A 19325-nucleotide genomic window follows, 5' to 3' on the forward strand; every position below is an offset into this window, starting at 1 on the left:
CTAGACTCTGGCCTCAAATAAATCCACAGAAATGTGCTGCGTGCCTGGCATGGAGGTGCTGATGAAAGCAAAGGATTGGCTCTATTCCTGGAGGTGTTTCAAGACTCAATGACCAATTTCTCCTGCAAATAAGTTCCCATCTCTTGTGGCTCAGATGAATCTGCCTGCAATGCGGGAGACCTGGGGTCGATCCCTGGGTCAGGAAGATCCACTGGAGAAGAGAATGGCAACCCACTCCAGTATTCTTGCCTGGAGAATTCCATGGACAGAGGAGCCTGGCGAGCTACAGTCTATGGGATCGCAGAGCTGGACATGACTAACTACAGGCCAAGCTTCACAAGAAGCCCCACATTTCTACCAACTTCCCCCACCCCGAAACCTTCCCTCATTTACTCATTCAGTAAGTATATACTGAGCATTTATTTTGTACCAGGTACTCGACTAGGTGATGGAGAGTACATTGAAGAAAACACCCGAAATCTTGCCTTTATGGGAACTTACTTTCTCATGGGAGAAACAGATGATAAGCCTAATACAAATAAAGTAAATGGTATGTTATCAGTAGAAGGTATTAAGAGCTCTCTAGACAGTGAGGCAGGGGTGCAATTTACAATGAGGGAAAGCCTCGTTGAGAAGGTGATGTGCAAACAAGGACTTGAAGGAGGTGGGGAGTGAGACCTGGGGGTCCCTGGGCAGGACGCACCGGGCAGTGGTAACAGTCCTGAGCTGAGAGGGCTTCTGGTCTTGTCAGGAATAGCGAGGAGGCAAAGGAAAAGACTGTTTTGCACTGAGTGAACTTCTAGTCAGGTCAAATACAGACCAGTCTTTTTTTTTTTTTTTTTTTTGTAGCTTATTGCTACTTAGAATTTATTTGGCTTTGTTTCTTTTTTTAAAAAAATTTAATTGAAGTATAGTTGCTTTACAATGTTGTGTTAGTTTCTGCTGTCTAGTGAGGTGAACCAGCTCTATGTATACATATGTCCCCTCTGTTTTGAATTTCCTTCCTGTTGAGGTCACCAAGAGCACTGAGTGGAGTTTCCTGTGCCCTCCAGTTCTCATTAGTTCTCTGTTGTATACATAGCGTCAGTAGTGTATATATGTCAATCCCAACCTGCCATTTCCTCCCACCCTGTCTCCCCCTTTCCTCCTGCTATCCGTACCTTTGTTCTCTACATCTATGTCTCTATTTTATAAATAAGATCGTCCATACCAATTTTTTCAGATTCCACATATGTGCAATAATACATACTTGTTTTTCTGACTTACTTCCCTCTGTATGACAGTCTCTAGGTCCATCCATGTTTCTACAGATGATCCAATGTCACCCCTTTTTATGGCTGAGTAATATTCCAAAATAAAGTCAAGTCTTGCAAGCAGGATCTTCCAGGGAACCACCAGACAGGTATGAGAACAGGGTTTTGACCCCATTCTGCCAGTTCACTTCAGTCGCTCAATTGCTTCTGACTCTGCGACCCCACGCACTGCAGCACGCCAGGCTTCCCTGTCCATCACCAACTCCTGGAGCTTGCTCAAACTCATCTCCATCGAGTCAGTGATGCCATCCAACCATCTCATCCTCTGTCGTCCCCTTCTCTTCCTGCCTTCAATCTTTCCCAGCATCAGGGTCTTTTCCAATGACTCAGTTCTTCCCATCACGTGGCCCAAGTATTGAAGCTTCAGCTTCAGCATCAGTCCTTCCAATGAATATTCAGGACTGATCTCCTTTAGGATGGACTGGTTGGATCTCCTTGCAGTCCAAGGGACTCAAGAGTTTTCTTGGGGACTGAAGGTTGTTGGTTTTCAAGCGTACTGGGGAGAGAGGGATGAGAGTAAGGGAAGTTCCAACACCATAAAGCTCACCATTCTTTCTGAGATCCTGCCTTTCTCCACTAGCAAACACTCCTTGACTGCTGCAAGCCTTTCGTTAATTTTCTGAATTCTGCAAAAGATGATTTTTGCACAGCAGTCCTCAGGATGTTCAGGAGCCTTCACCATCCTTCCTGCTGACACTACTCTTGAAGGAACACTTGGGGGCTGGAAATTGACATAAACTGGACTGAGTGGATGTGTGATTATGAGAAGGGAGCAAGATTTGGCTGGATTGGGGGCCCCAGGCAGCAGGGTGATGGGAATCAAGGCAGGATGGGGAGCTGGGAGCCCTGTGCAAACTGGTGTCTGAAGCTTTCAAGGAGAAAAGTGAACATGGATCTTTTACGAAGGTTAAGCTGGCAGGGGGCCAGGAGATGAGCTGGAACAGAGGGAAGAAGACCAATGACTTTACTCAGATGGGATACTGTGTGCCTGGGAGAAGCACCAGTAAATAGGCTGGATGGGAGAGCAATCCTCAGGAGGCTTCCATTGGTGATGGGTCACTGGGGAGGCTGGGTAAGTCCTGTTGCTGTCTGGAGACACCCTGTCACCCTTCAAGTTTTCTTCTTGCCAGCCCAAAAGTTATGTCGGTCCCAATGGGGTCCTTTTGGCCTCACCTTTATACTGTTTGCCCCCTGTGAAGGACCCTGACGTCTTGAATACCTCAAGTATCTTGAAGTTCATGACCAGTGATGCCCCCTCCCGGATGGGGAAGCAGAGCTGGGTTCAAAGAGCTGGGCTCTGCCATAAACACAGGAGATTCTTGAATCCTATGGGGCCCCTCCTTTAAGGAATCAATACCTTTGTCATCCATCTGCTGGTGGCGGGGGGCACCGTGCAGAGAAAAAGAGGGGCTTGGCACCTTGCTTCTGGGGGATCACTGATGACCAAACCCTCTCTGGTAGGTCCCATCGCCTGAGGGTAAGGGTCGGGGGAGGAGAACACACAGCTGGTGCCCAGAGTGCCCTGGGCTGCCACGTCTCCAGGTGGTAGGCCCAAATCCTTCTTCAGGACGTTTGGATCTTTTCAGACAACCTGAGAAGTAGCTCAGGTTCCAGTCCAGCTCAGGCCAACAGTAACCTTAAAAGTGAAAAGTAGAAGAAATAATTTGGTCAGACACTGCTCTCAGGAGGGCTTGGAGAAGACCTCAAGCTGGACCCCCAACCCCAGCCCGTCTGCACCAGAGCCTCCCGCAGCCAGGCCCCCGGAGCTGCTCAGTCACCCCGGCCATCTCCAGCCAGCGTCTGGTTCACACTGCTTCCTGATTTGTGTTATTCGGTTCTGTCTGAGGAGACTTTCCTCTGCTGAAGCTGCTGCTGGGCCAGGCCTGGGGACAATGCAGGCCTCAACCTCCTCCACCTCCAGCGAGGCCCGGGGCTCAGCTCACAGAGGTAGCTTCCATTTGTTCTGGAAAGAATTCTCCCCCTGGCCACCCAGACCTGCCTGGAAAGCCAAAGCTTTGGTTTCCAGCAAGTCCAGCTGGGGCCTATCACAAAGTTCTGCTTGGTCACTGCTCCACTCCAGGGAGGCATGTGGATGCCAGCTTTGTGTGTCTAGTGGAAGCAACGGAAGGCCTGTGTGGGGTCACCCAGCCAGAACAGACCGTTTCATCCGGTCTTTCCTGGGGGATTAGGCCAGGCAGGCCCAAGCCCTGGGTCTCGCAGCACATCCTGTGTCTGGTGACCACACAGAGGTTTTAGCCAGGCGGCCGCTGAGGCTGAATTCGAGAAGCGTGGGCAGAACTGTGGTTCTGCAGGTATAGGAGCACACAGCACGCACGCACGCACGCCAGTACTGCCAGCTGCCTCGGTTCACCGCCTACAGGGAGCCACGCCCATCCACAGCAGGTGCTGCAAGTTATGCCAGATTTCAGATAGCCCGCCTCCTGCCCTCACGGCCCACACGCTGACACCCACTTACCAAGCAAAACTTCAGGTCTTATTCAAGGTAAGTCACCAAACTTGCTTGTAGTAATGAATGTCTAAACCACAGAACACGTGTTAAACAGTGCTGCCATTTTTATTAGCTCGTGTTTTGTCGCTTCGTCGTGTCCAACTCTTCTGCAACCCCATGGACTGCAGCCCGTCAGGCTCCTCTGTCCATGGGATTTCCCAGGAAAGAATAGTAGAGAGGGTTGCCATCTCCTCTAGGGCATTTTTCCGACGCAGGAATCAAACCCATGTCTCCTGCATTGGTGGGCAGATTCTTTACCGCTGAGCCACCTGGGAAGCCCTTACTAGCTTTTGGGTGCCCCCAACCCCAGCTTTGCTACAAGAGCAGGATTTTTAGGAACACCTTTGTTGGATCATAGCAGAATCAACTGTACTGTCATATCCACTTTAAAGATGAGAAAAGTTGAGATTTAGAAGATGTTGTTCCCTCCTGGTAAGCGTAGGACTCTGACTCAAATTCCTGGCTGAGAAGCTAGACTGACTGGCCCTATGCCCACCGCTTGTGCCCAGGTGCAGAGCCTCAGCTCCGCCTCCTCATAATGGGAAAGGTCACGTGGAGGAGGCCCTCTTGTGAAGGTTTCCTCATTGGTCTTTGCTCCCAGCCCCGCCCCCTGGCACAGTGGCCCCGCCCCCCTGGCACAGTGGTCCCGCCCACCTGGCTGTGGTGCCCTGCACGAGCTAGAAGGTTTGGCTACTTCTCCCAACTGTCCTGGTCCTAGGTGTGCTGGGCAGGGCCTGGCCCCTGACTAGACCTCAGAGATGCTTCTGGAGCCATACTGACCTGAAGACGAGGCTTGGCCGCAGAGAGCTGGCAGAAGGAACTGGAGCCAGGTTCCTGGGCAGCCTGGGGCAAAGCAGCAGGGCCAATGGCTGCCCTACGAAACTCCAGGTACAGTCAGAACCCGCCCCACTAAGAACGGAAGCCAGGAAGACAGTGCCCTGCGCCTCAGGACCTGGTAAACTCCCCTTTACATTGGAAGACTTTGCCTTCCAATGCAGGGATAAGGATACCTGGTGGGAAGGTGAGATCCCACCTGGCTCCTGGCCAGAAAACCAAGAAGTGAAATAGAAGCAATATTGTAACCAAATCAACTTTAAAAAATGGTCCACATCAGAAAAGAACCCCACTTGCATTTCATAGCTGACCCCACACTTCCTGGGTGTCCAGGGAAACCCCCATCCCCTGCCACCTGCACTAGCGTCACTCTGTCCCCTCAGTGCCCTGTGATTCTTCGGTGCCCTGTGGTTTCTGTGCTCCTTCCGTCATGAGTCATGTCATTTGGTGATGCCCCAGCTTCTCATATACAGGCAGAGCCCAACTTAGGGATTTCTGTTCTCAGGCAAATTGTAAGTGGACCATCAGAGAGAACTTGTGTTCTGTACAAGCTGTGAGGATGCAGGGCGGGCCCCCAGATGAACTTAAAAAGGCCTAACAACTCACAATGTGGCTGATTTGGGCCATAGCAGGGTTCTGAGTACTGGGGTGGTCGGGGAGGCATGCAGGAGAAGGTGGGCAGAAAAGAGTTGCTGCTGCTTGAGCTTGAGAACAGCTGTGGGAAAAAACCAAACAAACCCCAAACACTGGAACAGTTGGATGTAAGTGCCTCCATCTCACCTGGATTGTTCTTCCATATGCTGTCACCCTCTCTTCGGCACTCAGCTTTCTTCACAGTCCAACTCTCACATCATACATGACCACTGGAAAACCATAGCCTTGACTAGGCGGACCTTAGTTGGCAAAGTAATGTCTCTGCATTTTTAATATGCTGTCTAGGTTGGTCATAACTTTCCTTCCAAGGAGCAAGCGTCTTTTAATTTCACGGCGGCAATCACCATCTGCAGTGATTTTGGAGCCCCCAAAATGAAGTCTGACACTGTTTCCACTGTTTCCCCATCTATTTGCCATGAAGTGATGAGACCAGAATTGATGGCTGAAGAATTGATGCTTTTGAACTGTGGTGTTGGAGAAGACTCTTGAGAGTCCCTTGGGCTGCAAGGAGACCCAACCAGTCCATTCTAAAGGAGATCATTCCTGATTATTCATTGGAAGGACTGATGTTGACGCTGAAACCCCAATACTTTGGCCACCTGTTGTGAAGAACTGACTCATTTGAAAAGACTCTGATGCTGGGAAAGATTGAAGGCAGGAGGAGAAGGGGACGACAGAGGATGAGTTGGTTGGATGGCATCACAGACTCAGTGGGAATGAGTTTGAGTGAACTCTGGGAGTTGATGATGGACAGGGAGGCCTGGCGTGCTGCAGTCCAAGGGGTCGCATAGAGTCGGACATGACTGAGTAACTGAACTGAATTGATGAGACCAGAAGCCATGATCTTACCTTTCTGAGTGTTGAGCATTAAGCCAACGTCTTCATTCTCCTCTTTCACTTTCATCAAGAGGCTCTTTAGTTCTTCACTTTCTATCATAAGGGTGGTATCATCTGCATATCTGAGGTTATTGGTATTTCTCCCAGCAATCTTGATTCTAGCTTGTGCTTCATCCAGCCCAGTGTTTCTCACGATGTGCTCTGACTTACTTGTCTGACTTATTTCACTTATTATGTTATTTTCTAGGTCCATTCCATGTTGCTGCAAATGGGATTCTTTCTTTTTTTTTTTAATGGTTAAGTAGTGGCACCCCACTCCCGTACTCTTGCCTGTAAACTCCCATGGACGGAGGAGCCTGGTGGGCTGCAGTGCATGGGGTCGCTAGGAGGCAGACATGACTGAGTGACTTCACTTTCACTTTTCACTTACATGCATTGGAGAAGGAAATGGCAACCCACTCCAGTGTTCTTGCCTGGAGAATCCCAGGGATGGGGGAGCCTGGTGGCCTGCCGTCTATGGGGTCACACAGAGTTGGACACAACTGAAGCGATTTAGCAGCAGCAGCAGAGGTGACTGCAGCCATGAAATTAAAAGACGCTTACTCCTTGGAAGAAAAGTTATGACCAACCTAGATAGCATATTGAAAAGCAGAGACATTACTTTCCCAGCAAAGGTCTGTCTAGTCAAGGCTACGGTTTTTCCTGTGGTCATGTATGGATGTGAGAGTTGGACTGTGAAGAAAGCTGAGCGCCGAAGAATTGATGCTTTTGAAGAATTGATGCTTCAGTCCATTCTGAAGGAGATCGACTCTGGGATTTCTTTGGAAGGAATGATGCTAAAGCTGAAACTCCAGTACTTTGGCCACCTCATGCGAAGAGTTGACTGATTGGAAAAGACTCTGATGCTGGGAGGGATTGGGGGCAGGAGGAGAAGGGGACGACCGAGGATGAGATGGCTGGATGGCATCACTGACTCGATGGACGTGAGTCTGAGTGAACTCTGGGAGTTGGTGATGGACAGGGAGGCCTGGCGTGCTGCGATTCATGGGGTCACAAAGAGTCAGACATGACTGAGCGACTGAACTGAACTGAATATTCTACGGTAAAAACGTACCACACCTTCTTAAACCGATCATCTGATTATGGACACTAAGGACACTGCCTTGTCTTGGGTATTGTAAATAGTGCTGCTATGAACAGTAGGGTGCATGTATCTTTCCAAATTAAGAGTTTTCACCTTTTCTGGATGTATGCCCAGAACTGGGATTGCTGGATCATATGGTAGCTCTATGTTTAGGTTTTTAAGGAACATGTATACTGGTTTCCATAGTGCTTGCACCAGTTTACATTCCCACCAGCAGTAGAGGAGGGTTTCCTTTTCGCCACACCCTCTCTGGCTTTTATTGTTTGCAGACTTTTTATTGATGTCCATTCTGACCATTGTGAGGTGATAGATCCCTCATTGTGGTTTAGATTTGGATTTCTTTTATAATAAGAGACGTTGACCATCTTTTTATGTGGTTGTTGGCCATCTGTACGTCTTTGAAGAAATGTCTATTTAGATCTGCCTATTTTTCAGTTGTTTTTTTGTTTTTTAATTGAGTTGTATGAGATGTTTGTATGTTTGGGAAATTAATCCCTTGTCATTATATCATTTACAAATATTTTCTCCCATTCTGTAGGTTGTCTTTTTGTTTTATTTATGGTTTCCTTTGCTGTGCAAAAACTTTAAAGTTTGTTTATGTTTCATTTATTTATTTTTGCTTTTATTTCTATTGCCTGAGGAAACTGATCTGAGAAAATATTGCTACAATTTATGTCAGAGAATGTTTTGCCTATGTACTTGGAGTTTTATGGTGTCATATATATTTAGGTCTTTCAATCATGTTGAATTCATTATTGTGTATGGTGTGAGGGAGTGTTCCAACTTCACTGATTTACATGTGGCTGTATCACTTGCTGAAGAGACTGTCTTTTATATATTCACCTCCTTTGTTGAAGGTTAATTGACTGGGTTTATTTATGGGCTCTCTTCTATTCCACTGATCTATATGTCTGTTTTTGTGCCAGTACCACACTGTTTTGATTACTATAGCATTGTAGTATTGTCTGAAGTCTGGGAGTGTTATGCCTCCAACTTTGGTTTTTTTTTTTTTTTTTTTCCCTGAGGATTGCTTTGGCAATTATGAGTCTTTTGCAGTTCCATATAAAATTTAGGTTTATTTATTCTAGTTCTGTGAAAAGTATCACGGGCATTTCGATAAGGATTGCATTAAATCTGTAGTTTGCTTTAGGGTAGCATGGCCATTTTAACAATATTAATTCTAAATATATGAATGAATTTTAAATTATTTTTGGAAACAGGTTGGGCTTCCTTCAAAGATGGCCATGCGCTCCTCATTGCTGTGGTTCAGGAAGCATTAAAAGGTGAGGGCTGTCAGTTGGTCAGAAGATGGAAGAGTGAGGGAATGTTTCAGTTGACTCACATGGGTAAAAAGTTTGAGCCAACATTAGAATTTGGGAGATTTTACATACAATATCAAGTTTCTGACCTCTGCTGAGAAAATTGGAGGCTCTGTCAGCATGAGCCCCTCTTTCCTGCATGTTGATCACAATCAGCCAGAGCTAGCTGTCTCCTTCTCTTGGCCCTAGGCTGTGTTCTCCAGTTCCTCAAAGTGTTTCCCATCATTCAGTGCATCCTCCCGACCGGGTCAGTTTAGCTCATTTCTATCACCTGCCCCGTGAGTTGTAGGCCCTGGAATTGACACCTCTGGAGTAGAGGAAACTCAACTGATAGATGTGGGCATAGCACCCCTCAGCCTTACCCTGCTTTCTAATGGGGGCTGCCCACCCAGAGCCCCTGCAACCAAACAGCTGTGTTTTGTGTTACGTTCCTCCATTTTTAACTGAGCAGTTGAGGTTGATGCCTGATACTGGGGCTGTCAATTCACTGGCTGATGGTGACACATGCTTACTTGGGCCTGGAGGGGGAAAATGTGCTGAGCCAATCAAACTTTCGCTCTTGGCTGTAAAAACTGAGAAGTACAGTGTGAACCAGCAAGTTGGCAATGGTTCTGTGCCAGGGAGAGGCCAGAGGAGTCACAGAGGGCCCCGAGCAAGCTGAAACTGGGAGGCACTTGGAAGAAGTTCGTTTTGGGAGGGGTGGGAGGGAGCGTGTGGACCGAGAGAGGCAGCGATCCCTTGGGGAAGAGAGAGCGCGCCTGTGGCCAGAGAGGGAGAAATCTAGTTCCGGTCCCAGAGCTGTCTTGGTTCCTTAGAGTTTTTCAGCTTCATGGCCAGCTCATGTGTTTTTCTATAATAAACTCTCAGTTCCTTGAGTGAAGTAAAGTGTTCTCTTGTCCCTGCATTCAAGAAAAGCTGATCAGGCACTCTTCAGGCCTCTGCTAACTGGAGAGTCTGTGGTTTTGCCAGTTGAGTTAAGGGTTTACCTCTACGGTATGCCCCCACCCCCCACTGTTGGCAGATAACACATGGTGGACAGAAAGCAGATGCATTAGGAATCAAACTTGACTACTTCCTCTTCTTTTTTTTTTTAAGTTGATTTTTAAAAAAATCAAAATATAGTTGATTTACAATGTCACATTAATTTCTGCTGTACAGCAGTGATTCAGTTATACATATATATGCATTCTTTTTCATATTGTTTTCATCAGGGTTGATCACAGGATATTGAGTATACTTTCCTGTGGAGTAGGACCTTGTGGTTATCCATCTTGTATATTCTAGTTTGCATCTGCTAACCCGGAACTCTCAATCCATTCCCCTCTGCAACACATTGGCAACCATTAGTCTGTTCTCTATGTCTGTGAGTTTCTGTTTCTTAGATAAGTTCATTTGTGTGTCACATTTTAGATTCCACATATAAGTGACATCCTGTGGTATTTGCCTACTTCCTCTCCTTTTGCTTCTGCAACAAAGAAAGGTATGCCTGCGATTCTCAAGGCACAAACATGCAGGCATCTTAAGGTCTAATTTTATTACATTATCATATTCCCAACAAGAAAAAAAAAGTGTAGGTAAAGCTGCTTATTTTCTTATATACATCTGTCAGCCCTAATCAGACAAACCCCACTTAGGTGATAGAAAACTATTCAGGGGTTGTCATCCTTCTTGTGAACCTGAAGAATATTTAACTTGTTGATTAAGCACTTAACATTACAAATGAATGCAAAACCGTCTGTCAGTTCTGGTGTGATTATTTTGGAAATGGTGTAAGTGTTTAGGTTGCCGTGACAATGAATGACCTTTGGTATAATTAAGGCTGCCATGTTGCATCAGCTTTTCTGTGGAGTTGCCGTGCGTGTTCCAAGGAGAAGAAAAGAATGATGCGTATTCTAGCTCATCATAAAGTCGCTGATTTGTGTTTTAAGCAACCGCTGCCTAGATGAGATGACAAAGAACTTGAGGCTGTAGCTGCCCCAGTGAAGGGAGTTGAGGAAGGGTAAAAAAAATTGTGTCATTGGGAAAAGCTGCCAACTATGATGGTGTCTCCGTGGCACCAGCCAAACAGTCTGAAACCTGAACAGCCACATAGATGCGGGGGACGCACAGAGATGAAACAGCTGGGGATTGACCGAAGTTTCCACTTTGTAGCCAAGTCTTGGCGTCATGGAGATTAAGACTAGACTGATCTCACTGGAAAATTGTTCAAACCTTTGCTGTGCTCTTTTTACATAGATCCTCATTTTGCATTCCTAGGGAAAGAAACAATACACACCTGCTTAATCATTTCAAACACAATAGAGTGCATTTGTTACAAATTAGTTAGAAAAAATCGTTTCTCCTCTCTTCATTTTTACTAGGATTTCAGTTGTCAGAAAAAAATGGCTTGGCAATTTCTAATAATAAAGACAAATTAATAAGAAAGACTGTCAGGGATAACAGGTTTTATTCTCTGGTTAAATTTATTTTTAATTTATGTAAAGTACGAAACAGTAAAATATGTCCTTTGTGGTGTACAGTCCTGTGGGTTTTGACAACTGCATATTTCTAAGAATTGTATATCCAAGAGTATAATTAACTGTATAGGAAAAGTTCCAACCCCCCATATTCCCTTCGAAGTCAGCCCGTCCCTCCATCCCCAGTTCTGCCAACACTGGTCTGTCCTTTGCCTTGACAGTTTTGCCTTTTCTGGAATATTATATAAATGGAATCATACAGCATATAGTTTTTTTGTTTATTATTAATTTATTAACTTAAAAAATATTTGTTTGGCTTTGCTGCATGTTAGTTACAGCAGGCAGGATCTTTAGTTGTGACATTCAGGTTCTTTAGCTGTGATATGTGGGATCTAGTTTCCCGGCCCCAGATCAAACCTGGGCCCCCGGCACTGAGAGAGCAGTGTCTTAGCCACTGGACCACCAGGGAAGTCCCTATTAACCTTTGCTGAAGTTTTCTCCATTTAATGTTCTGTGTAGAGAGAAGAAAAGAGGGGAAAATATTTGAGGCTGGGTGAATCTTGGAAGACAAGGTTGAGGAAGTGGGGACATGACCAGCCTCATCTTCAGAATTATCTTCATTTGTGCAAAGAATATATCTTCAAGGCAGTGAGAAGTCAATGCAAGGGTTTGGGCACCTGGCTTAGCCTCTATACACACAGGGTTCAAAGGAAGCACCATTGGCGTGGCCTTTGGCTGTCTGTCGCCAGCGCTGGGATCTGACCCAGGGCTGGGTAATTAACATGCATAATTAGCTCCTGTTTAGTTTTGAGGGCAGCAGCGGTGCAGGCAGCGTCAGGCTCGCGGAGAAAAGCACAAATTAACTCTGCCTTTGTGCTCTGGAGCGGCCACCCTTATTATGCTTTATCAACACAGCAGCTGGATTAGCCCTGTATTCAGTTTGCTTTGCCTCATTACAATAATTGCCTGGTGAACAATGGCATGAGTCAGCGTGATCCTCCTTACTAGGGGCACAGGTTTGTTTGTACAAGTGAAACTGCAGGCGGGAGGGGCAGCTGGCTGGGCTAATATTTGGGTCTTGAGGTTGATATTACGGTGTTTTTTTTTTAGAAACCATTTGAATTCAGAATTGAATCTGAGGGCATGAGTTTATATCAGAACTATACCCAGCCGTCCAGTCGTGCAACACACACACCGGCTGAATTCCTGTTGGAAATAATGTGGTCAGTTACATGGTGCCTGGAGTCGGGGTTAGCTTTCACCTCTTCCGTGCATGTGCTAGATGGCTTTAATCCCTCTGCTCTGCAGTCCTGAACGTTTATTTATTTAAAAATTATTTTATTGAGGTATAATTTACAATGTTAATTTCAAGTGTACAGCAAAGTGATTCAGTTATACATACATATATAAATATATGCTTCCCTGGTCGCTCAGACGGTAAAGAATACACCTGTAATTCGGGAGACCTGATTTCGATCCCTGGGTTGGGAAGATCCTCTGGAGGAGGGCATGGCAACCCACTCTAGCATTCTTGCCTTGAGAATCCCCACGGACAAAGGAGCGGGCTGTGGTCCATGGGGACCCAAAGAGACACAACTGAGCGACTAGGCACACAGATATAAATATATATTAATTTATTCTTTTTTTACATTCTCTTCTATTATAGGTTATTATAAGATATTGAGTAGAGTTCCCTGTGCTATACAGTCGGTTCTTGTTTATTTTACATATAGTAGTGTGTATGTGTTAATCCTGAACCACTAATTTATCTTGCTTCTTTCCCCTCCCCTGTATCCCCTTTGGTAACTTGAGTTTTCTATGTCAATGAGTCTATTTCTGTTTTGTAAACAAGTTCATTTGTGACACTAAGTTTTGAAAACCAAGTTAGATCTGCTCTACAAGAGAATCTTGGAAGGCTTGCTCTACATCAGGCGCTGTGCTGGCTGTATCCACACACTTGTTTATGATTAGCCCTGTTTTTCAGATGAAGAAATCTGTGTCCCAAGAATTCCCTCCAACTTCTCTGCCCTCTAGGTTTCCCTTGTGTCTATGGGCTCTGGATGGTTTTGTCCTTGCGGGAGCTTCGACGGATACCCTACAGGATGGTCACCATGGTGACCAGCTTCCACTCAGAGGTGACGATGCCTTCACAGGAGTCACACACTATGTTTTGTCAAAATCCATCCCTGCAGGAAACCTCCTGCTGCTGCTGCTGCTAAGTCACTTCAGTTGTGTCTGACTCTGTGCGACCCCATAGACGGCAGCCCACCAGGCTCCCCCGTCCCTGGGATTCTCCAGGCAAGAACACTGGAGTGGGGTGCCATCACCTTCTCCGCAGGAAACCTCCTGAGAGCTTCACAACCACCCTGTGAAGTAGACTGAGGGCAAGGAAGCCCCTTGAACTCCTGGGATCCTCCGTAGAATGGCTGCCACCACACCCTCTCCATGGGCTCCTCCAGCTGTAGCTGGCAAGGAGCTGAGCCCTACATCATCCTAACAAACTAGGGGGGTGGCCCCAGCTCACACTCTCTGAAGGGGACCTTGATCCTCAGAGCAGTGAGTTAGCCCCTGCCTGGCCACTGCTGGGCACTGCGCCACTGCTGGGTTGGGGGGGCTGTGCTGTGGCCCCTGCAGTGTCTGAAGCCCCCTTTAGTCTCTCTGCAAGTGGTTATTTCATAAAGACTGTGTGTGCGTGCGTGTGCATGCGTGTACATGCTCACATATGCAAATTGGGAGGGAAGGAAGATACAAGAAAATGGGAAAGACAGTCCAGTCTGTTCTTAGAAAGTTTGTTGGGAAACAAAACCATCTCAGATGACTTGGTGACACCCATCCTTAAGACAGACACATCCCCAGGGCCAGATCCTGGTAGGAGAGGTGGGACTAGCCTGGCAGGGGATGAGCAGCTCAGGCTGTGGGGTCAGCGAATTGTAGCCTCATTTTCTACCTTGCGCTTACCCTCTGTGGGACCCTGAGCAAGTTTCCGAGAGCCTCAGCTTTCCCATCTATAAAATGCAACACGGTATGAATACCTTTGTAGGGTTAGTGTGATAAATAAAATCACACCCCCAAAGCAAATTATCATTTGACTCCAAAATCCACGCTCTTAGGCACTAGACACATACGTACTGTTTTGTGTATGTGTGTTATGTAGATAACCCTGTGTGCATGTGGGTTTCCATGACAGCTTCATTGAGAAAGAAACCCACTGAAGTGTCTTCAATTCTGAGGGTCCCAGGAGAAAGCCAGGAGGCTGCATGTGGATGTGTAAGGCCTGTTAAGAACTGCTAATAAGTATTTTGAGTATAAGATGGCATCTTGGCCTCCTCCATGACTCTACCAACTAGCGCTGAGAGAGGGGTGGTCTGTTGGAGCTTTGTGATTAAGTGGTTTCTACCCAGCCTCGGGCAGCAAGCGGTGAGCATGTCGTGATCTGGACGGAGTATAAAAGCCTGATTGTGGAGGGATTATGTGCCCTGGTTCCAGCCAGCTATTATCTAGTGGTTTTATTTATGGTTAGTCAAGTGAGAATGACAACACAGAGAGCCACCCTGGGTATGATTTTTTGTGGGCAGTGTGGTGTGTCGGACACCGCGTGGGCTCCTCACCCCGCGGCTACACCGCAGGAAAACAGCATGGCCACAAGCAGCACACACATCCACTCCTGCAAACCACGCCCTCCGCGCCTGCCAGGGGCATCCCTAAACCGTGGGTTATCAGTGCTTGTTTATAAGACATCTGCCAGGTGTGCTTTTAAAAAAGAGTATAAAAAAATGATCCATTATGTGTTTATGGTAGAAAAATGGGAAAATAGTCAAGAATAGGAAATAAAGTAATAGTCACCGACAGGCCCCTCTCCCTCCTGCAAGGTAACCACAGTTAACGTTTTGGCGTGTGTCACCTCACGCTCTTCTAAATGTATGTACACATGTACACAACACAGGTAGAGTTGTGTGCGTATGTGTATTCATGGGAATGGGATTGCTCCACACACAGTTTATAAGCCGAATTCTTCACGTACTATCTCATGACTATCTCCCAACTTAGGAAGCCTTTGAGGCTCCATGTCTCTTTATAAGGGGTGCTCCCTATAACATTAGGGATCATGTCCCTGCAGAGCGGTCCAAAGAGGCCTGGCCCCGGCATCTACCCTTTGGGTGGAGTGTGAATTCAGGGAGCTTCTGTGGGCTATGGGAGTGCCACGCCGCCCCTGCTAGAAATCAACTTCTGCAGACATCGAATGAGAACCAGGGTTCTGGTGGCTGCTTCCTAAAAGTGGACTGGAATAGTGATTGCAGCCCAACACCTCAGCCTGCAGGCACCCAGGGGCCGCCTATGCACATATGCAACCCAAATAAGGCATCCAGGCCTGAGCAGAGGATGGACCACAGGGCCTGCGAGGCTGGGAAATGCTTCCTTGTCACTTCTTTGGCAAGGAACCCGGTCTTCTTACCTCTGACCTACCACGAACCCGCAGCTCATTCCCTCTGCGGAAACCACCTCCAGCCTCTGGACCTAAGACCTGAGCTCAGCTTACCAGCAAGCTCTGTATTCCTTTGCTCTTTTTTTTTTTTTTTAAATTGAAGTATAGTTGATTTACAATATTATGTTTCAGATGTACAGCATAGTCAGTATCTTTGCAGATTATACTCTATTATGGATTATTGCAAGATGATAATGAGTTTATTTCTCTGTGCTGTAAATATATCCCTGTAATTCTCAGCAGCCCATGCCTTCTAATCTCCTGCCCCACTCTGCGCCTCCCGCTTTCCCTCTCCCAAAACCTGTGTAGCCACAGGTTTGTTTTCTAGACCTGCCACATTGTTTCTGTTCAGCATATACATTCATGGGTATTATTTCTAGATTCCATATATAGTGACGTCATACAGTATTTGTCTTCCTCTGTCTGACTTATTTCACTAAGCATAATATGCTTTAGCTCCGTCTCATTGCCGTACATGGCAGAATTTTATTCTTCTCAAGGCTGAGTAATAGTCCATCGTATGTATATGTCGCGTCTTCTTATCCATTCTTCTGTTGGTGGACATTTAAGTTGCTTCCATGTCTTGGCTGTTGCAAGCAGTGCTGCTGTGAACACTAAGTTGCATGTATCTTTATGAATTTGAGTTTTCATCTTTTCCAGATATATGCCCAGGAGTGGGATTGCCGGATCACATGGTAACTCCGTTTTTAGTTTTTTAAGGAACCTTCATACTGTCCTCCATGATGACCATACCAAATTACATTCTCACCAGTAGTATAGGAAGGTTCCTGTTTCTCCACATCCTTGCCAGCACTTGTTATCTGTAGAGTTCTTGACGTGAATTCCTGAGAGAGCGCTTTTGTGTTGTGTCAGAACAGTGAGTCTTGGTGCCTTGCTTCTGACATGAGCTAATCCTTGAGGTTGGGGAGAAAAGGGGTCTGGATGTCATTTCAAAGTGAAATTAATGTAATTAACCGTAACTATGAACCAGCTCTAACTAAAGATTTCAAAAGTTGTCCCTAACAGGTAGACAGGTAAGGGTGGGTTAGTTCTGAGATATGGGGTGTTTCTGTGATTCCTGGCAGAGGTTCCTCTAGTCTCCTGGGGGCTGGGTGGAGCACTGCCTTTCAACCCACAGCTCAGCCCCACAGTGGGTGATTGTGTTCCCTGGGGCCACCTCACTCTTGGTGACAAGTGATGCTCTGCAGAACCCACTGAGGCCTGAGGAAAGAATACATTGAGGGGACTTCCCTGATGGTCCAGTGGTTAAGACCTTGCCTTCCATTGCAGGGGGTATGGGTTCGATCCCTGGTCGGGGAGCCAAGATCCCACATGCCTCTTGGCCAAAAAACCAAACTATAAAACAGAAGCAGTATTTAACAAATTTCAGAAAGACTTTAAAAATGGTCCACGTCTAAAGTCTTAAAGAAGGACAGTGGTGCTTGTGGGCCCCAGTGGCCTTGCGGCCATGAATTGTGCCCACTGCCTGCCTCTCTTGCCACCCAAAGGCCCATTTCATTCTCTGCACAGGAGTATCTCTGTAGCTTCTGCCAGCAGGGCCCTCAGGACTGGAGTGTGTGTCCAGCTGGCCTGGTTGGGGTCCCATGTCCCTGGTGGGGGGGCATGGGTACCATGACTGCAACCCCTCTACAGCCTTGTGATTGGAATGCAGGGGAGGGTCGTCTAAAGATGATGGCCCTTCCTCAGAAGTGGACAGATGAAAAAGGAGAGAGACTCAAGCCCTCCCATGCAGTTTTATTTTTCAGCTCTGAGACAAAAGCTATCCGCACATCGATCTCTCCTGGGTCCCCTTCATCCTCTGACCACCTCTGCTTACTTGCTCTTGTCTACACCAGTCTCCAGGCCCAAAGCTTCCTGCCTCCCTGTCTACCCAGATCCTGCCCGGTTGGTATCTGAGGGCTCATCTCGTCAGGCAGCTCTCCCCAGCTCCTCCAGCCTCTGCCTGCGTCTCTGCCCCCAACACCACCTTGCGGTCTGCTCCCTCTGGTGCTCCTCTTGAGTCTGTCTTCTCTCCACGGCCCTTCCAGGGAGCGTAGACCCTGTTCTAGCTCCACCTCTTCATTTCCATAGGCATTTAACCCATCTCACTCTGGGGACTCTTCTGGCATCCACCTTCCCCAACGGCCACCTCTTAGTGTTTATCTCACTTGACCTTTCAGAAGTTAAAGTTTTCAACGAAAAGTTGACCCCCCCATTTCTGCCTTAAAACTCTCACTTCTCTGGGTTTTTATGACACCAAGCTCTCCTGTTTCTCTCCACTTTAGATATTCCTAACTTAGTCTTTTTAATTTGTTAAAAATTTTGTTGGAGTATAGTTGATTTACAATAAATTAGTTTCTCCTGTACAGCAATATGATTCATTTATACACACACACACACACACACACACACACACACACACACACACATATATTTGCTCTTTTTGAGAGTCTTTTCTCATACAAGTTTATCCCAGAATATTGGGTAGACTTCCCTGTGCTATATAGTAGGTCCTTCTTGGTTACCTGTCTTATATTTAGTAGTGAGTATATAGTCATCCCAAGCTCCTCATTTAGCCCTCTCCACCAGAATGTTCCCCCTTTGGTATCTGTTAAGTTTGTGTTTGATATCTGTAAGTCTGTTTCTGTTTTGTAAATAAGTTCATTCATATTATTAAGAAAAGCTAGATGCCACTTATGAGTGATGTCATATGCCTCAGTCTTCTTTAAAAAAAACCACTCCTTCTCTGACCGGTTTCCTGCTATCTGTCTCTCACCATATCATCGTTCACCATTTTCATGATTTGACAAACCAGTTACAATGCCCTTGACCCCCACACTTACACCTCATCTGCCTCCTCTGAGCTTCAGACATATGCATCCTGCTATCCATGTGATGGCTCTGCTTGTGTGTCTCATGACAGGTTAGTGTAATAAGATAGGGCCGTTAAAGGTAACCAGCTGATTCACATGCTAGTCTCAGAATTAAGATGGCCCGCAATGAGCAAATTTCCCCCAGGAATTTGTCTCTTTTCCAGGCTTCCCTGTCTGAGGAATGGTGTTTGCATGTCCGTAGCTGCACAACCGGAAACTGCGCTTGTCGCCGCCCTCTCCACGCTCCCCAGGTCCGTCCCCACGTCCCAGCTCTGCCCTGTATCATCTCTTTCCCTCTGTCGCCACCGTCACTTCTCACTCGTCATCACCATCCTCTTGCTAAGCTTTAACTCGCCTGCTTCCTTCTGAGTCTCCCTTCCCACCCAGCAACCAGCATCATCCCTCTGCTCCAGGACTTTGCCAGGGGAGTTACTGCTCTCAGAATAAAATCCCCAAATCCAAACCCTGTCCTGTTCAGACCTGATGAGATGCCAGCCTCCTTTTCCAGCTTGGTTTCCACACCAGCTCCTGCCGACAGCTCCCGGTCTCCCTGCCAATCTCCGTGTTCCCTCAGCCTCCGAGCTCCTGTGGCCCTAGCCCCTCCCACGGCCCCTCCTGTGGCTCCTCAGTCTGGAACTTTCTTTCCTCACTCTCCGCCTGCCTCTCTTGGGTCACCGTTTAGGTCACTGCTAAGACAGGCCCTCCCTTTCCCCAAACTAAACTGAGACCATGTATGATCTCTGTCACAGTCCTCCTTTCCTACACAACACTTTATAACGGTTTTTTATTGTTTTTCTATTATTCTTTTATTATGTGTTACTTGTGTGTCCCACTAAATGGTCCACTTCAGGAAGGTAGGGAACCAGTCTTGTTCATCACCATTGGCCCAGGAACACAGTGTCT

General features: G+C 46.8%; 1 long non-coding RNA gene across 1 annotated transcript; it reads right to left on the minus strand.

Annotated features, from left to right (window-relative positions):
* Positions 1-11053: 11053 nt before the first annotated feature.
* LOC132657551 (uncharacterized) lies at positions 11054-19017 on the minus strand. Its single transcript, XR_009595907.1, has 2 exons — positions 18903-19017; positions 11054-16463 (listed from the first exon to the last, which is right to left on the minus strand). It is a non-coding gene; the product is annotated as an uncharacterized LOC132657551 (long non-coding RNA).
* Between the last annotated feature and the right edge of the window lie 308 nt (positions 19018-19325).

Source organism: Ovis aries, chromosome 13, assembly GCF_016772045.2.
Source record: "Ovis aries strain OAR_USU_Benz2616 breed Rambouillet chromosome 13, ARS-UI_Ramb_v3.0, whole genome shotgun sequence".
Classification (NCBI taxonomy): Eukaryota; Metazoa; Chordata; class Mammalia; order Artiodactyla; family Bovidae; genus Ovis; species Ovis aries.